Below are 17,977 nucleotides of genomic sequence, written 5' to 3'. Positions count from 1 at the left end.
TAGAGAGACCCGCCCACTGGGGGGGGTGGCTGAGGTAGAGAGACCTGCCCACTGGGGGGGGGTGGCTGAGGTAGAGAGACCCGCCCACTGGGGGGTGGCTGAGGTAGAGAGACCTGCCCACTGGGGGGGGTGGCTGAGGTAGAGAGACCCGCCCACTGGGGGGTGGCTGAGGTAGAGAGACCGGCCCACTGCGGGGTGGCGCCTTTCCCTGGCTGGCTTCCTGGGCTAAGTGGAGAGACTGAGGGGTGGCACGCAGCCGTCACTCTGTTCCTGACTGTGGATGTATAAGGGCAGCTGCTTCAGTCTCCTGGGTCCTGCCTTCCTCACTCTGCTGCCCTGATGGACCACACCCCTGAACTGTCAAGAGCATTTTGTCGTTGCAACCCGAAGAGACACTGAGATGACATTATCAGCCTTGCTCGCCTGCTGCTTGCTCCTGAAACCCTAAATCCAGGATCTCCTTCTAGAGAGCAATCATTTAAGGAGACCTCACAGCCACTGCCCTTCGTTGTCCAGAGAGGCAGGAAACAGAACTTGGCTCAGACCGGGAGGCAGCTGCATTCAACTCGGGACCGGCTTCTTCAGGAAGAGCGGCACAGGGGCTTGCAGCCCCAGAGGTTTCTGGTAGGAGTAAGAGCAGGGCCTGGGAAGATGGCTCCGTGGGTAAGCTGCTTGCCCTGCAGGCGAGGACTTGAGCTTAGTACTCGGAACTCACATTGAAAACAATGCTGAGCACTGGAGAGATGGCTCAGTGGTTAAAGCGCCTGTGGAGGATCTGGGTTTGGTCCCAGCATCTGTGTCAGGTAGCTTACAACTGACTGTAAGTCCAGGGGCGTCTGACAGCCTCTCCTGGCTTCCAGTGGTACCAGACCTGCACATGACACATATACATAAAACAGAAGCAGGGCTAGAGAGATGGCTCAGCAGTTGAGCACTGACTGCTCTTCCAGAGGTTCTCAATTCAATTCCCACAGATGGCTCACAACCATCTCTAATGGGATCCGATGCCCTCTTCTAGTGTGTGTCTGAAGACAGCTACAGTGTACTCATATACATGAAATAAATAAATCAACCTAAAAAACAAAACAAAACAAAACCAAAAAGTAAAAAACACCAAACGAAACCAAAACAAAAACCACCAGAAAACAGAACCCAAGCCAATCAACCAGTCAAAGATAGCTGGGCATAGCCACACCTATAATCACAGACCTGGAGACACAGTGGCAGGGGGATTCCTGGAGCTTGGTGGCCAACCAGCCTAGCCTATTGGAAAAAAGAAAGAAAAGAAGGAAGGAAGGAAGGAAGGAAGGAAGGAAGGAAGGAAGGAAGAAAGAAAGAAAAGAAAAGAAAAGAAAAGAAAAGAAAAGAAAAGAAAAGAAAAGAAAAGAAAGACAGTGCTCTGAACAACACACACACACACACACACACACACATCCCTCAGGAATAACTGAAATTAGGTATTTCTATGAGATGAAAAAAAGACGACTCATGAAAACCAGACGGAAAATTATATCTATAGAATGATCTAGGAAATGGAAAACAGATGCAGGTAGGTACATCTGAGAAAAAACGGCCAATGTTTTCTTATAATTCAAACCTAACAGATTCTTCACACTTCCCAAGTTTTCTGAAGTTCTGTTCAGCCCAAGAATCCCTGGGTTATGGAACGAGCTCACCGGGAACCCGGCGCTGACGTGCCCCCACCCCTTGGTCTGGACTGATTGGATGAGAACAGGAACCGCCTTACCCAGGTGCTTGGAAAAGGGGGCGTGGTGCAGAGGACGCTGGGACCCGCATCTTTTCCTACCGGGCGCAACCCGGGCGCTCCTTTAACATTCCACAGCGTTTTACTAAGTCTTGCTTTTCCTGGTAAGCCTGGCTTGAGTGGACTTCTGTCATCAGAAAACAGTTCTTATTCCGTATCATTTTATTAGCATAAAGGAAGAGAATAGGAACCAGGGCCATCTCCTGGCTGGGCCGTCATCGGAAGCTGAGCAGTCCCTGGGCCACACCAACGCCCTCAGATCCTTGCTGTTCTCTGGCCAGCTTGCTCTGAGGTTGAGTGTCTAGGACCCTTAAATGGCCACCAGGAGGCCCTCGGGGACAGACAGGGAAGATGGGGAACGAACCTGTTGTGTGTGTGGATGGGTGGGGACAGGCTCTGACACTGGTTGTATCTGGCAGCTGTGGCCCCACCTAGATGACCCTCCCAGATTCCGACTTCTTCCCGGGGGGCCCGCCTGAGGGGAAAGTGGGTTTCTGCTTACATTCTGAGGTCTTGGCCTGCCCTGCCAGCTTTTGCTCTTCTAAAACCTCTCAGGCAATACTAAGGGCCACCCTGCATTTTCTCTGCCTACTCAGATCTGTGAGGTGAACTAGCTCGATCTAGTCGTTCTGCAGTGTGTGCTCAGGGTCATCCTTAGGCAAGCCTGGGCTACGTGAGACTCTGCCTCAAAAATAGTAACCAACTAAATATCTACGTCAACAGGACTGGAGCTGCAGCTGAAGGGGAGGTAGAAGGGTTTCCCAGTACACAGGCGGTTCCAGATCCAAGAAATGTGTTAGTGAGAAGATACTATTTTCCCAGGTAAACTGGAAACACCCTCTCAGGGTCCCCATTGTGTGCAGGGGGTGCTCACAGGACCTATGTCACAGTTTTTTGTCACTAGACTTGACTATCTTTTTCTTCCTCCCCCCTCCCCCAAGAGCCAGACTCAGGTCCTCTGCAAGAACAAGTGCTCTTAACTGCTGAGCCATCTCTCCAGTCCTACCCTCCCCATCTCCTACCTTCCCTCCCTTCTTTCTGTCCATGCCTCCCTCCTCTTCCCTCCATGCTGTCTGGTGCCTGCACATGAGTGTTTCTGGTCCCTAGTTCCAACTCCCACAGTGTTGGACCTGGCCTTTGCGATCTTCATCCCTTCAGGATTCCAAGTCTTTTTTTTTTTCTTTAAAGATGTATTTATTTTATGTATATGAGCACACATATATACTTATATATAATATATATTATATATACTTATTATACATAAGTACACTGTAGCTGTCTTCTGACGTGCCAGAAGAGGGCATCAGATCTCATTGTGGGTGGTTTTGAGCCACCATGTGCCTGCTGGGATTTGAACTCAGGACCTCTGGAAGAGCAGTCAGTGCTCTTACCTGCTGAGCCATCTCAACAGCCCCCAGGGTTCCAATTCTTGCTCACTTAACTTCCTCATGGCTTTTCTTTTCTTTTTTTAAAGATTTATTTATTTATTATATTTAAGTACACTGTAGCTGTCTTCAGACACTCCAGAGGAGGGCGTCAGATCTTGTTACAGATGGTTATGAGCCACCATGTGGTTGCTGGGAATTGAACTCAGGACCTTTGGAAGAGCGATCAGGTGCTCTTACCTACTGAGCCATCTCACCAGCCCCCCTCATGGCTTTTCTTGCTCTGAGGAAATGCAGGCCTTGAACTTGTCATGCTGAACTTGTCCCTATTCCTGGGAGATGAGATGTCTTCTTTTACAGGTACCCAAGGAGAGGTAGACCTCCCTGCCTGCAGGTGGCGCTGCTAACACTTTGTTCCACTGCTTCCAACATCTGGTTAGACTGGTTGGTTCCTGACTGGGGTGCTGCTCCTTGCTCTCTGAGCCCACTCACTGCCCATCTGACCAGCTTTGCATATCCAGAGTACTGTCCCATCTAGCTTGGGGAGTTGTCCCCAGGCTGTAGTCTGGCACCAGAGGAACCAAGGTGCAAACCTTGCCCTAATGGTACAGAGCTGTATGAATCTGTGCAGGTTACTTAACCTCTGAGCCTGAGGCTCAGTTGTGGCGGGGATACAATGCCAAGGAGGAGACACCAGCCGAGTGGGCTCAGCGGTGACAAAGTCCCAGACAGTGGAGCAGGAAAGGCAAAGAGAACCAGAGAAGAGTGGATGCCCTTAGGGGTGTCATCACTCCTCTGCTAATGGTCACTGAGAGCCACCGCAGTGCAGAGCATGGGGTGGTGGGTGACTGCCTGGCTTTCTCTGAGCTTGGCCTTCCAAGCAGGGATTCCGTGTGCTATGGTCCCTTCCCCAGCCCTGCACAAGAGACAAGCAAGCAGCCACCACAGCCCCACCCAGCAGGAATTAGGACCTTGGCTGTCACAGGGCACAGAGACCCGGTCTCTCTATCACGTCACTGGTAGCCTCCGTTTCTCCTAGCGCACCCTGTCATAGCATTGGGCAAGGACTCAAAGGATGAAGCGGCTGCCATGCCGCCAGCCCCTCTGACATGGACCTCTCCGTCCTTTTGGAAGTTCCCTCACTACAGTGTTTGGGGGTGGGGAGCACCCCATCCCGGTGGCTCGATCCCTCCCAAGAAGTTGTGCACTACACAACCCTAGGGGTTCTGTTCTTGGTCATAGGCACTGTTCATTTTCTGAAGTTAGAACCAGCTTCTCCAAAATGGGTGTTAAGGTATTTTCATAATTCGCGGAGATGACACAGGGTCCAGCCTTTCTGCCTTCAGGACAGCTGATCTTGGGTGAACTCCTGTCTATGCAGGAAGCCAGGCTCCCACAATTCTCCGTACCTCTGGGGTTAGAGTCATTGCCCACCCACCCAGCCCTCTCTCCAGCCCTCTCCTCCCCTTGCCTGGTTGTGAACTTTGGAGCTGCACTGGGCTAAGATCCTACCCACTCCAGGCCTTCGTTAGCTCTGTCCCAGGCGAAGGGCCACAAGGTGTGTGATGAGGTCCTATGAAGCCGATGTAGGGACAGCAAGCTCAGCTGGAACCCGAGACGTGGGTAGGAGCACCAAGGGGAGGCTAGAGCAGGGAGCACTTGTCCTGGATCCTGCCGCAGGGTTAGGAGGCGACTGCTCCCCGCTGCTTGGTGGGATAGAGGCCAAGGGCACAGGTGAGTCTGGCCTTTGGGACAAGGAGATGGAAACTCCCAGGCCACGTTCCAGGGGGTCATTTTCATCCTTGTCTACCGGGCATGGGTGCCCCATGCCTAGGGAATGATTGTTCCGGCAGCAGTGTGTGTGTGGGGGATCCAGGCTGGATGTCTGCTGTTGGGGTGCCTGGACTAGAAAGAATGTGCCTCCCCCTACTCCAGGGCCTCCAGTTCGTTGCCTCATCCCAGCCCCTTCATCGGCCTGAGATTTATTCCTGAGCCACGGAGCCTGGAAGTAATTTGCTGACAAAGCTGGGTCCCGGCAGGTGCTTTAATTGGTTCTGTGGGAGCAGATCTGGGAGCTTCTATTTAGAAGGAAATAGAAATTATGGTGGTGCCACCATCCTTTCTCTGTGGCTGGGACTGCACAGTGTGTGTGTGTGGGGGGGGGATTGTGCAGTGTGGGGGAAGGGTGGAGGCTCAACCTGGTGTGGAAGCAGGGCCCTTTAGCTGGGTCCAGCTTTGGATTCGGGGTGGGGGGTCATAAACCTGGCAGAGCTTGTCCAGAGATGGTAAGGCCTAAAGCCTGTTCCCAGGGAAAGGCCTTGGAGCAGGGGAGCCTTCCCCAGCCTTATAGTCTTCAGAGTGACACTCAGGGTGACCTCTCGTGACCACCCCAGCATGTCACGTTTGCTCCCCCATTTTCCTCAAGAGTGGTCTTTCCTGTGGGCTCCACAGTGTGCTAACCGAGCAGGGTCACTCTCGTTTGACATGCTTAGGTCTGTTGGAGGCAACACAGCGGGGCCTAGGCTCGAACCCTGGCCCGACTAGTGCTCAGATCTATACTCTCCACTCTCAAGTTGCACATGACATTGGCTAAACCCCTGTTTCCCACAAGCCCACACCTTCTGGTGAGATTTTCCCTCTGGCAAACTTCTAACTTCAAAGTCTACTGCTGTCCTCTCCCCGTGAATTCCAGAGAACCCTTTCAGCAGTAATCTCTCCTCAGAACTCCCCAAAGGACTTAGCATCGGCCTCTGGGTTTGCCGTTGCTGTATTGCTGAGCCCCTTACCATCCTCCACGAGCCAATGCTTGTTTCCCATGGTGAGGATCACTTGGGCCTAGACTCTAGTGTGTAGGACACTGCTCTGGGCTCCCACTTGGAGGCTCTGAACCATGGGATCGCCCCTCTTTTGGGGGCGGAGGTGCAGTCAGAGCTTACTTGTCATGGGTGGAGTATGGGTGTCATGCCACATGGTCTCAGAGCCCAGTGCAGACTGGCCTTCAGGTGCTCACCCTGGGTCATGAGGACTGGGAGGCCCTGGCCCTGCTCAGGTGCTGCTCAAACCAGGGCTGTCCAGTTCTGCCCTCCCACGCCTCCCGGCCCAAGAGGGTTCACCCTTGGGGGCCATGTTGCTTCTGGGTGCAGCAGGGGCGGATGGGAGAACACGAGGAAACTGAACCCTGTCAGAACAAAGGGCCCGGGGCTGGTGTTTCTGGAGCTTTTCCTGATGTGCTTTTTGAGAAATTCTGGGGTGGGGCTAAATGAGGGGTACAGATGCAGGAAGAGGAGGGTTTGGAAGGAGTTGGAAGAGGAAGGCAGAACCTTGATGGTGGTACCTGGAATCCACCTGTCAGAAGTTGTATCGAGCCGGCCTGGCAGAAAGCTTGAGAGTTAGTCTGGGCCGTAGGTGGCGCCACAGGGCTGCAGTTGTGCCTCCCTCGCAGTTCGGTCCTGGCTCTTCCTCGCCGGCATGGCCATCTCGGTCATCTGAGTTCGCCAACACCGCGAGTCAGTCTGGGGCACTAGGGTTGCGTCCAGGTCTGCCAGAGCCAGCCCCAGGCGGGCACTGACGTAGGGGAGAACCCTGGAGTTACCTCCTTGGTCCCTGCAGCTGCCACTCCAGGGCCTTGGTGTTAAAGGCGGACCACACTAGCGTTGGGGCGGTGTGCTGGAGTCGGGGTCCCCACCCGCGTGGCGAGCCCCGGTACCCTGGGTGCATATGCGCCATACGCGTGAGCGTGGGTGCTGGGGACGTGCGTGGGATGCAGGGCCACCGCCCCGTGCTTCCTTTGTTCCCGCGCCGTGCTTCAGGCTGTGGCTTCACTGCCCCCCCCCCGTGCCCCGCCCTGCCGTCGTCTGTAAGGGCGAAGGTCTCAGCCCCTGCTAGGAATGTGTCCGTGTGTGTATATGTGGGGGTGGTGGTGGCGGGGGACGAGGTTAGAAGTGACTGTCACAAGCCCAGGAGGGCCTATGAGGTCATCCCAGTTCAAGGGCTCTAAAGTCCACAGACCTCTTCTGCTAAGGGCACAAGTGGGAGCCTCCAGGTGGGGGCTCACTAGGGAAATTAAGCCAAGCCAGACAGAGGGTGCAGTCCTCAAGAGCAAGGGTCGCCCACTTAGGCACTGCGGGAAGAATAAGGGCAGGCAGGGACTGGGTGCAGGAGCTGGAGGCTTGTGATGGCAGATCTGACTGGAGCCACTGGTGACATGAGGTGCCTATGTCCCCTCCTGCTCCAGCACTCTCCCATACCTGTTTTCCCAGTTTGTCCCCTAGTCTCTTTTCCCTTTCATCCATGCCTAAGCCGCTTGTAAATCCAGACCCCACGCTCAGAACCCACCCAGGACTCGCTGGAACCCAGCTGGGACTCAGCTCCCAGCAGCTGCTTGCCCTACACAGACTGAGCAAGGTTATTCTGGGACCCCTGACCCTGCCTGGGGCAGAGTGGGTAGGGGCACAGACTGGATTCTGTACCGGATTTCTTGACTTTTTTTTTTTTTTTCCCCTCTTTGTTTTTAAAAAAGACACTGAAGCTATTTTCAGACACAGCAGAAGAGGGTTTCTGATCCAATTACAGATGGTTGTGAGCCACCATGTGGTTGCTTGGGAATTGAACTCAGAACCCCAGGAAGTGCAGTCAGTGCTCTTAACTGATGAGCCATCCCTCCAGCCCCAGTTTCTTGACTTTGTAGGAGGCCCCTGAATATCACATATTTTGAGGCTCAGGACAGAGAGAGTGGGGGTCCCCATCCTTTGCTGGGTCTAGTACTTAGAAAGGGCCAGCCTGTGTGAGCTGACATTTCAAGTTCCTCCCCATTTTCAGGGCCCATTCAGCCTTTAGTCCTGTCCCCAGAAACCCCGTCACCACTCCACAGGCAGCGCCAAGTCCTGGGAGGACTAAATTCTCTGTGGAGTGGCTGTCATCACAGCCTGGGGCGGCTGTATCTGCAGCTACATCCAGTGAATTCTGACCCAGATGCAGGAAGATGGAGGACCCATGGCCCTGACCATGGCTCAACGAGTGCAGCTGTGGGAGGGTGACATAGACAGCTGTCGCTGACTTGGTCACGCCTGTCCTGCTATAGATGACAGGGAAAGAGTAAATGCAAGGGAGGTGAGATCTGGCCTGGGCTGGTGGCCTGGGCAGGGAGGGGCAGGGCCCTGGCAAGGAAGGTGGTTCAGGCCAGGGTGGGGAAAGAAGGGGCAGGCAGGTTGTGGGGCCACAGCTCCAAGAGGGGTGAATAGAAGGGAAGGCTGGTGAAGCCTTCTAGGGACAAGGGAACAGAGCCCCAGTCCAGGGGACTCTAGATTTTGTCCTAAGTCTGTGGGAAGTGGAAGGCCTATAGCCCTGGAAGTGTAGCCATGTCTGAGCCAGCTCAGGGAGGTAGGCTCTTGATGTCCTGGGAAGGCCAAGGTTTCTGAGAAGCCAGGCGGAGGCCGGGCTTGGGGAGGAGCAGCTATATGCACTGGCAGGGAGGAGACACAACATGGAGGTCATTGGTAGGGGTCAAGGCCCAGGACAGCAGATGGTCACCAGGCCTGTGGCTGCCCGGAGCTTGGTCTATCCTAGGCCTTTATGTTCAGCCCAGGGGAAACACTTTGGCCTGATGCTAGGTTTTCCGGAGGGAATGGATGGTCGGAATGAAGGGAGGGGCTGGCGGGGGGGGGGGGGGGGGGGGGTGGGGGGTGGTTTTCCCGGAATCCTAGATCAAGCCTTAATAATTTGTTTCAGAATTAATGTGTGTTCACGCCATCTTTGCTGTTCCAGCTCATTGAAGATTAAATAAAAATGTGATTCCCCTCCCCCTAAATGGAGGGAGAGAGACCAGGTCTAATCTTTCCAGCTAGGCTGGCTGGGAAGCCACCACTCCATGGGGAATAAATCTCTGGGGGAGGGGACTCTTGACTCCCTGGCTTTCAATCCAATGGCTCGTAGTGGCCCTAGTCACGTCTCATATTATTGAGCTGATAATCTTTTATTGTATCCGGAGACCTTTCATGGAAGCTCTGAACCTTCCCAGGGCTGAGGCTGGTGCCTCACTGGGCTCTACGGCAGGGGCATGGCCAGATCCTCACAAGCATATTCTAAGTGCCTGGGCACCAGAGAGCCCAGGTCTCTTTAGGGAGGAATAGTGGCTCTTCGCCTCATTCCAAGTCGGCACCCAATCCAGGGAAGCTGACTGAAGCCATGTGTGCTCATCCTTTTATTCCTTCAGTTACTCATCTGCTCGAGGAGCAACAAGTTATTTTTATGTCTTTTTTTGTGCCAGACTCTGAGGGCAGCCAGGCAGGCAGACAGACAGACAAGTAGGCAGATAGGCAGGCAGACAGGCAGGCAGGCAGGCTTCTTGTCAGGGTCACTACCAATTTGTCTTATCATACCTCAGAATTAGCACACCCCGATCTCAGACCATCTTCTCCAACTGGTCCCTTTTCTCCTCAACATTTCATGTGGATCAAGGTAGAGGAGGTATTAATTCAGCGTGTTTAGAGGCATTAGAAGCTGACTGGTTTTTTTGTGGTTTTTTTTTTCCTCCCCTCCCCTCCCTTCCCCTCCCCTCCTTTTCCTTTCCCTTTCCCTTTTCCTTTCCCTTTCCTTTTTCCTTTTCCTTTTCCTTTTCCAGACAGAAACCCTGTCTGTAGCTCTGGCTGTCCCGGGGGGAACTCCCTCTGTTGACCAGGCTGTCCTTGAACTCAGAGACCCACCTGCCCCTGTCTCCCAAGTGCTGGGATTAAAGGTGTGCACCATCACTGTCTGGCAACTGAGAGTGTTCTAAGAAGCAGAACTACCTCTTCATGTTCATGTGACTGCAAAGCCTCGGTCCTGGGCTGGATGCAGGGTCCAGATGTCAGTGAGGGCTTTGGAGTCTCGCCTGTCTCTGTGTGTCTCCACACCACGCGTCAGCTAACCTCATGTTTTAAAAAGTTGTCCCCACACACCTTTGATCTTATAAATCAGATTTATCATCCTATATAGTCCAACCTGGGCTAGGCAGCTGTCTCTGTCTCTAAAATGCCAGGGTTATAGGTGTCCCTTGATATAGCTGGGTTATGTAGTACTGAGCACTGGGCCCAGGGCTTCCTGCATGCTAGGAGACATATCCTCATCTCCAGAATCAAATCAGAATCTAGGACCTTGTGCAAGCTAGATCATGCTAGACCATGCTAGACCATGCTAGACCAGTGACTCATGTGTATGGAGCTCCCTGGAGTCTTTGGTCAGGGACAGAATGCAGCTGGGTCCCAGCATAGCCAGTGTTCTGGGTCCAGTGCATAGTGTCTGCATTAGGGGACTCAGGCTCTGGTGGGGAAACAGGAGCAGGCATGCTCAGAGCTTTGCCGGCTTGAAACTGAGCCCTCACAGGCAGTGCTAAAAGGGTGGAAACTTGATCTGTGGTAGCTAGAAGCAAGTCGAATTAAATAAAAATGGCCTGATGCTGCTGACCTCTGACCTTCACACACACACACACACACACACACACACACACACACACACACACATCAATATGTACCCTAGCCCATGACATAGAAAATGGACAGAGTGTCCAAAATCTTTTTAAAGTACTCAAGAACTCAGTGGCAGAAAGTTCTCCATAATAACAGGGCAAAGGCCCCATGTGGACACTTCCCACATAGTGAGCAAATGCCATGATTATTCCCATCAGGGCACGCTGTGTCAGCAGCCTCTGCTCTGAGCATCCCTCCACACTGGCCGCTGACACAGACCTTCACCCCCACCTCTGAGGCTCCCAGTGGGGGTGGGGGTGGGTGGGGTTCCTGGTCCCGTCAGTGGCCTCAGTGGCATCTTTGACACAGGGTCATTGCCAGGCTCCTGGCACCTGTAGAGGGCTGGAAGCCACCCTGGGCCTGGCTTATAGTGTCCCCAACCTCCTGTTCCCTGGGGCTCTTGTCATTTCCTAGTCTAGGCCAGAGCACCCTTTCTCAAAGACCCCCAGCCTTTGTCTCCCAGCGCTCTAGCACTAGAACATGGTTTGGTTCTCACCAGTGGGGTCACAGGCTCAGACCACTCTCTGTAGGAGGCTCCTTCCACAGCTGTCTCTGAGAGGAACCCAAATTGGCTCCCTGAATTTCCAGTTGGACCCCTACTGTGTGCCATAACTTCCTTCAAAGGGATTTTAGAGAGACAAAGCCTGTGTGGTCAGGTACACGGGACTCTAAGAAGTCACAGGCTAACATGGAAGGTCCTGGAGAGAGTTCTGGTTCTGTAGCCCAGGCTGGCCTGTGACTTGGGTCCATGTGCCGTGTGACCAGGCCACACCTGTGTCCTCTGTGTCCGGTTCTGTCTCTGTGCATCTTGGGTAAGCATGCCTGCCCTCAGCGTTGCTTCAGGTCTATAATGGAGTCCTCATGGGGGGGCGGGCAGGAGGTGGTGAGTTCGAGCCCCGCTTGGACTCCTTGACAGTGAGCTATGAAGTGACTTGCTCCAGCGTCTCAACAGTGACAACCACATCACGAAACCAAGTCAGATGACAGCAAAGAATGGCAGAAAGGAGGTGTCTGTCGCCCGGGCATCTTATGTTTTGTTTGGTGCCTCCTCCCGCTGCCCCCAAGCCCCACCTGCATCACCACAGAGGATCAAGGACACTGGAGCACATCGGGTGGGAGGGAGCTCAGGCTGCTTTCCAGGCTGAGCGCCTCTCCCCAAATGGTTCCCATCTCCTGTGCAAACATATTTATTGGGTTTGATGGCAAACACATTATACTTGTCCCAGGAAGGGCAGTTCCAAAGAGAAAACCTTGAAGTCCGGGAAATAATGACGGGGGAGTTAAATTAAAGTGTATAAAACCCTCCCGAGAGATAACGTCAGGGTGAGTTACAGGCCCGATAAGGGATTGGGGCTTCTCAGAGGGGCTCAGAAAGGTCGCCCAGTAGTACGCAGAGGACCAGGAATCATAAATATGGGGGCAAGATGCCCAGCTGGGGTCGCTGGGGTGAAAATATTGGGGTCATTCCAAAAACAATTATCTTGCTTCACTCTTCAGATCTTGTAAATCTTTTGTCTCTTATAAGACGTTTCTGGAGAAAGATACACTTTGGAAGCTTTAACCGATTTTGTAGCCACTCTGGTGGTTAAGCTAAGAGCAAACACAAAGACAAAGGGGGAGCATTACCCAGCATCCTCCCGGGCGTAGGGGTAGCTGACGAGCTCTGTCTTATTCTTTGGAGATTTGGGGCTTACCTCAGATTCGGATTACCCCGTTTGGAACCAGTGTGCAACTTAACAATTCATTTTTGTTTTGGATCTGATCCTTGCCTCCCTGTTCTGGCCCCCTCTTTGGCGGCCGACACGGTGGCTGAAGGGCAGCCATCTTAGCTCCTCTGGTGGGCCCGACTGACTGTGAAGCCACCCTGACTGATGTTGCTGTCACCTTGGCTGACATGTATAAAGGCTCCTGTCCCCACAGAGAGACCTTGGAACCAGAGAACGGGTCTAGGCTGTGGCTGGGCTCCTTCGCACGGCTTTGGGTCTGGCTTTCTTCTTCCGTGCACTGTTCCAGGTTGGGACGGTGGAAAGCCATAATTGATTTTTATAAATACTGGCTGGCACCTGTTACGTGACTTCTGTTCTGCAGGCCTGACCACCTCAGGCTCAGCGGTGAGCTTAACTTTCAGGCCGCCACTCATTAGATTCCTCTGTCACCTGTCTTGAAGCACAGGGCTCGATGGCTCATGACAGGCTCTGCAGGAGGGCAAACGGACACAGTCACATACACCATAGTGTTTGGCAAACCTCTGTAGCTAGAGAGTCTCCCTGGGAGCCTTTAATGTCACGCTTTTATCCCTAAGCCTGTGCTTGTCCCTGAACTCAGGGAGGAGACAGACAGACATACTGTATGTAGGCCATAGGAGACTCCCACAGGAAAGTGGGTTTTCCCGAATGGCTGCCTACTTACACTGCACAGACTTCTTGTGGAAGGCAGACATCTCCCTGTGCTCTACGCCAGCCAGGGCTGTGGATGTGGGCATAGCCTGTGCCCTCGGGACTTCCTCTGGTACACAGAGCTCCCAGGCAGAAAAGTGATAAGGAGTGGTGAGGGGAGTCTGGATGGCTTCTGTCTGGTAGGTATGGTAGAGAAGTAACAGCCACACACCTCAGAGAAACAGTGTGGCTGTCCCTTACGGACTCGCTCAGCTGTACACCCACAGTACCTGACAGCACATCAGGTCTGGTACCCCACGGTCAGCATTGGCTCCGAAGACTTCTCCTGGGGACTTTGGGGGTCACAGTCACCTTACAGAAATTCTGCATGGCTCTGGACAGGTGCCGGAAGGGAGGTTGGATCAGCTCAGACAGTCTGGGTCTACTCAGTCCCTGTGTACCCTGGGAAGACAGAAGGGCTCTCCAGCCCCAAGTTCCTCATCACTATGAAGGGCTAAGGATGAAGGCTGAGAGTGGTCAGCTGACCAAAGAGGTGGTGGCTCGCTCTGCATAACTCCTAAAAGCCAGAGATGAAAACCTGACCTCAAAGAGCCCAGCTGGATGCTCCTGTGGGCCTGGCAGACGTGACTTCGCAAATCAGATGTGACAGGGCAATGTGTGCCAAAATGGTGGCCAGCTGCTTGGCTGGGAGGAAGGGCTGCTCGGAGACCAGGACATGTCCTTTGAGAGTAGGCGGCAAGCCCTGGGCCCAGTGCAGGTGGCGCTTGCATGGCTGGCCTGACCAGGGCTTCGGGACAAACAAACGTGCACCACACACACACACACACACACACACATAAATACATATACACTGATTCACACACAAGTTCCTACACAGTGGCTCAACCTTCACTCACGGATACAAGTCAAACGTGTTACACTCGTACACAGGCGCAGGCTCGCTCCTTCCGCTATCACCCAGGCTGCTGCGGCCGTGTAAGATTTTCTACTTCCCCAGGTTGCCTGACCGAAGTGACAACCAGGGACAGGTTTCCAAGTGTCTCTCCCTTGCTGGGAAAACGCCTTCCTCTTCAGGTCTGGTCACTGTATACGACCAATGTGTCAGCTGCTGGCTTTAGGATCACAACAGTTGAAAAGGAAGCAGTGCTGGAGCCCGGTGGGAGGCGCAGTCACTCCGTGTCCTCCCGTGCACTACGCTTGTCCTAGAAGGGCCTCTACGCACAGTCACACGTCCTCACACCAGGGGCTGGCTGGGATGGCCATGAGACTCGTGCTGGCCTGGAGGGCACTGGACTGCCTGGAACGTTCAGTGACCTTGTCCTCTGTGGAGGACACCCTGGTCTGGGGTCATGGATGAGGTACAGGCATAGGCAGTGGCACTGAGGGACACATGTGGCTGAGCCAGAGCCTGGCTGTGGTGTCTAATTGGGGTGGCTCTCAGGTGAAGTTTGCCAGAAGCATCAGAATCTCCTGTCACCGAGGGTTCTCATAGCTGCCCAGGCAGGGCACAGACCTCCCTTTTAGACATGAGAGAAGCTAACAAGTTTGGAGTAGCAGAAGGAACCCCTTTTTGTAGTACCTGAAGGCCTTGGGTGGCGTCGCTGCTCACCGATCTTTAACACCAATGTGGCACTGGGGTTGAACCCAGGGCTTCATGCATGGTGGGCAGGGATACCCCAGTCTCATATTCATCCTTTCTTGTTTTGGTTAGTGATAGCTTGAACAGATGGCCAAGTGGGCCTTTTGCAGTAAAGCATTTGTTTATGACTGGCAGCCAATACTCTGCGGGCAGCCTGGGCATCGTATCCTGACCTCCAGCTCAGGAGAGAGGGCTGATGACTTCTGGCCTGTTCTATACTCCTCAGAGTGGGTTCAGCCAGGGGCCCTGGCATGGTGACCTAGGGCTGGCCCAGCCATAGTGCCCCTCAGCAAGGCTCCATACCTGGGTCTTCTGAGTCCAGGGGTCAAGAGGCCCACCTCACCTTCTCCTTGCTATGTTAGGGTCTTTTCTGGAGTCTGCTGACCAAGAGTCAGAACTCATGAGCCAGGGGCTGGAGAGATGGCTCAGTGGTTAAGAGCAGTGACTGCCCTTCCAGAGGTACTGAGTTCAATTCCCAGCAACCACATGGTGGCTCACAATCATCCGTAATGAGATCTGATGCCCTCTTCTGGTGTGTCTGAAGACAGCTACAGTGTATTTATGTATAATAATAAATAAATCTTAAAAAAAAAAAGAACTCATGGGTCGACCCCAGGTTTTGCATCACCTCTGGGTCCCTGTTGGCTGACAGTCAAGGCCTGTTAGGATCTGGGCTCCTGGGGACTGGGGAAGTCATAACAAAGATACTAGTTGGGGCTGGCTGAGGCTTCTGCAGCCCTGCCCTGTAGTAGATCTGGCGTATATGGCCCTTAGGCCTGGCTGTGCTGCCCTGTTCAGACGTTGGGACTCCCAGGGGTCTGGCTGGGCACTTAGCAGCTTCCTGTCCTCAGGAGATGTGCCCTACCAGGCTGGTGCCAAGGCTTTCAGGAGCTACGCTGCACAGGCCATGGGATCTGGACTGGTTTATGGCTCCTGTGGCCCAAGGCCACCTCTGCTCTTTAAATGCAAGGGATGACACAGTTGTCCTGAACCCTATCCCGGGCCCTGAACAAGGCGGCCACTCAGTTCTATGCAGCACCCCAAATTTCTCTTTCCCTTTGTACTTTGCCCTGTGTCTGAACCTTAGGTAAGGTGACGGCCAAGCAAGCAAGCGCCTCGTGCAGCAAATGGCACAGCAACGCTGAGACCTGCAGTGTAGCTGCAAAGCCACTCCCAGGAAAGCACACGCCAGGCCCATGCACATCACAGTCGATGTCCCCACGAGGGCTGCCGTCTTCCAACTCTTCCCCAGCATGCTAGGGTCCAGGCAGGAAAATATCACCCCAAAGGAGGTGGATATAAAAATTTGTGGTAACCTTGCTTCTAGAACTTTCTTAATTTATAGCTTCCTCCAGCTATTTTTTGTTTGTTTTTCCCCCTCTTCCCCAACACACATCAGTTAAGTTCTTAATGCAGTCAAGGGCTTGAAGAATGCTAAAAATTTAATGTATGTTAAAAAGGGTATTAAATTCTAAACTAAAATTTGCATGGAAATATGACATTAAAATACTTTTAGCTTTCAGGAAGCTGGGGGCTGTAACACAGACAGATTTTATCTGTTTAAAAAGAATTAGCTTTCCAGTATTTCTCACGGATCCCAGCAGTTGTGTGTAGACGCAAGGCCTGCCTGGGGCTGCTCAGCTGATGTGGTGGGAGAGAGGGAAGCAGGGCCAACTGCTGGCTGGGGCTCTTGGAGGCAAAGCGCAGATAGGGTCTGCCCTGCCCTGAAGAGGCCCTGCTGGTGGGGGAGGGGTGGCCAGTGTGGTCTCTGTGTGGCTGGGCTGCACAGGTACCTGTTACCTGTGCCCCAGTGCACACGCCAGGCCCGTGCACATCACTGTGTTCATTTCACAGACAGTGGGACGCGGCCATACTTGTGCAGACAAGGGGTTCAGAGAGCCCAGTCATGGGTGTGGGCTCAGCACAGCACAGGGAGGTAGATGCTAAGTCTCTCTGTGGGTTCCTCGGCTGGCTCCCTGGGGCTGCAGCAGGGCCCCAAGCTTAGCCTTTTCTTTCCCTCCTTTGGCTGAACCCCACTACTAAGATAGCCTCTCACGTCCTCCACCACCTTACTGTGGCGGAGACCCAGTAAAACAGGCATCTGGACCCCTTGCTGTACGGTCGTGCGGCAGTGACAGGAGCCATCTCCTGGTAACCTTGAGGAGGCTGGGTGGGGTGCACAAGAGAGCAGGGCTGGCCTGGATCCAGGAGAGGCGGCCAGCAGGGGATGTCGGGCGGAAATGACCACTCACAGCCACAGCACCTTAGGGAGGTTACTCATTGGCAGTTAAAAATCTATTGTGACTTGTCAGAAAAATGAATAAATGGGCACATTAACTTCTGATTCCAGACCTCAGCATGTGTTTGTCTAATCAGGAGGTGAGCGAGCTGCAGCCACTACACTGGGAGCCCTCCTGTCTGTCACACTGAGATCACTGCTGACATGGGGAGGGGGGGTCCATGAGGGACAGCGCTCCCCGGAGGGGCTCCCCAGCTCTCCGAGGAGTGTGGTAGAGACAGATATTTGTGCTTTGGGTCTCCCAGGTGTCCACTCCCTGCCTGCCAGTGGGCTGGGGGCAGCCGGGTGGATAGACAGGACGTGTACGGTCACTTGGGAAGAGGGATCCTCTACTGAGGAATTGCTCTCCTCAGTCCACTGTGGGTGGTGCCACCCCTGGCAGGTGGTCCTGGGTGCTGTAAGAAAGCAGCCTCTGCCTCAGCTCCTGCCTCCAGGTTCCTGCCCCGCATACCTCATGATGCACTGTGGCCTAGAACTCTCAGCTAATCACACCCTTTCTTTCCTCAGGCTGCTTTTGGTCAGTGTTTATCACACCAACACAAGGAAAGCAGGCCAAGACCATGAGTGGCTTTCCTTTCCCCATCTGTAAAGTGTGGGAGAGCTTGGCCTCGGATGGCCAAGATTTGTGAAATAGAAATGTGAGCCCACAGCCTGTGAAATTCAGACCAGGGTGAGCACTGGTAGATATCACCAAGGCAGGGCAACGAGATGGCTCACAGGGTAAAGGCACTTTCTGCCTCATGACCTGAGTTTGAGCATAGCACTCACATGGCTGAAGGAGAAGAAACTCCAGGTTGTTCTCTGACCTCCACATATGTGGACCTGCCACCATAGAACAAAATGTGATTAAAAACGGTCTCAAAAACTTCCAAAGGTGGTGAATGCCCACCCTGTGGTGGTGTGGCTCTTGTGTATGACATGATTTAGGCAGTACTTGGAAGAGTGGTTTAAAAATGTTTTCCCTTGGGGCTGGAGAGATGGCTCAGTGGTT

This window comes from Mus pahari, chromosome 3, assembly GCF_900095145.1.
Source record: "Mus pahari chromosome 3, PAHARI_EIJ_v1.1, whole genome shotgun sequence".
NCBI lineage: Eukaryota > Metazoa > Chordata > Mammalia > Rodentia > Muridae > Mus > Mus pahari.
Note: the sequence above shows the minus strand (reverse complement) of the source record.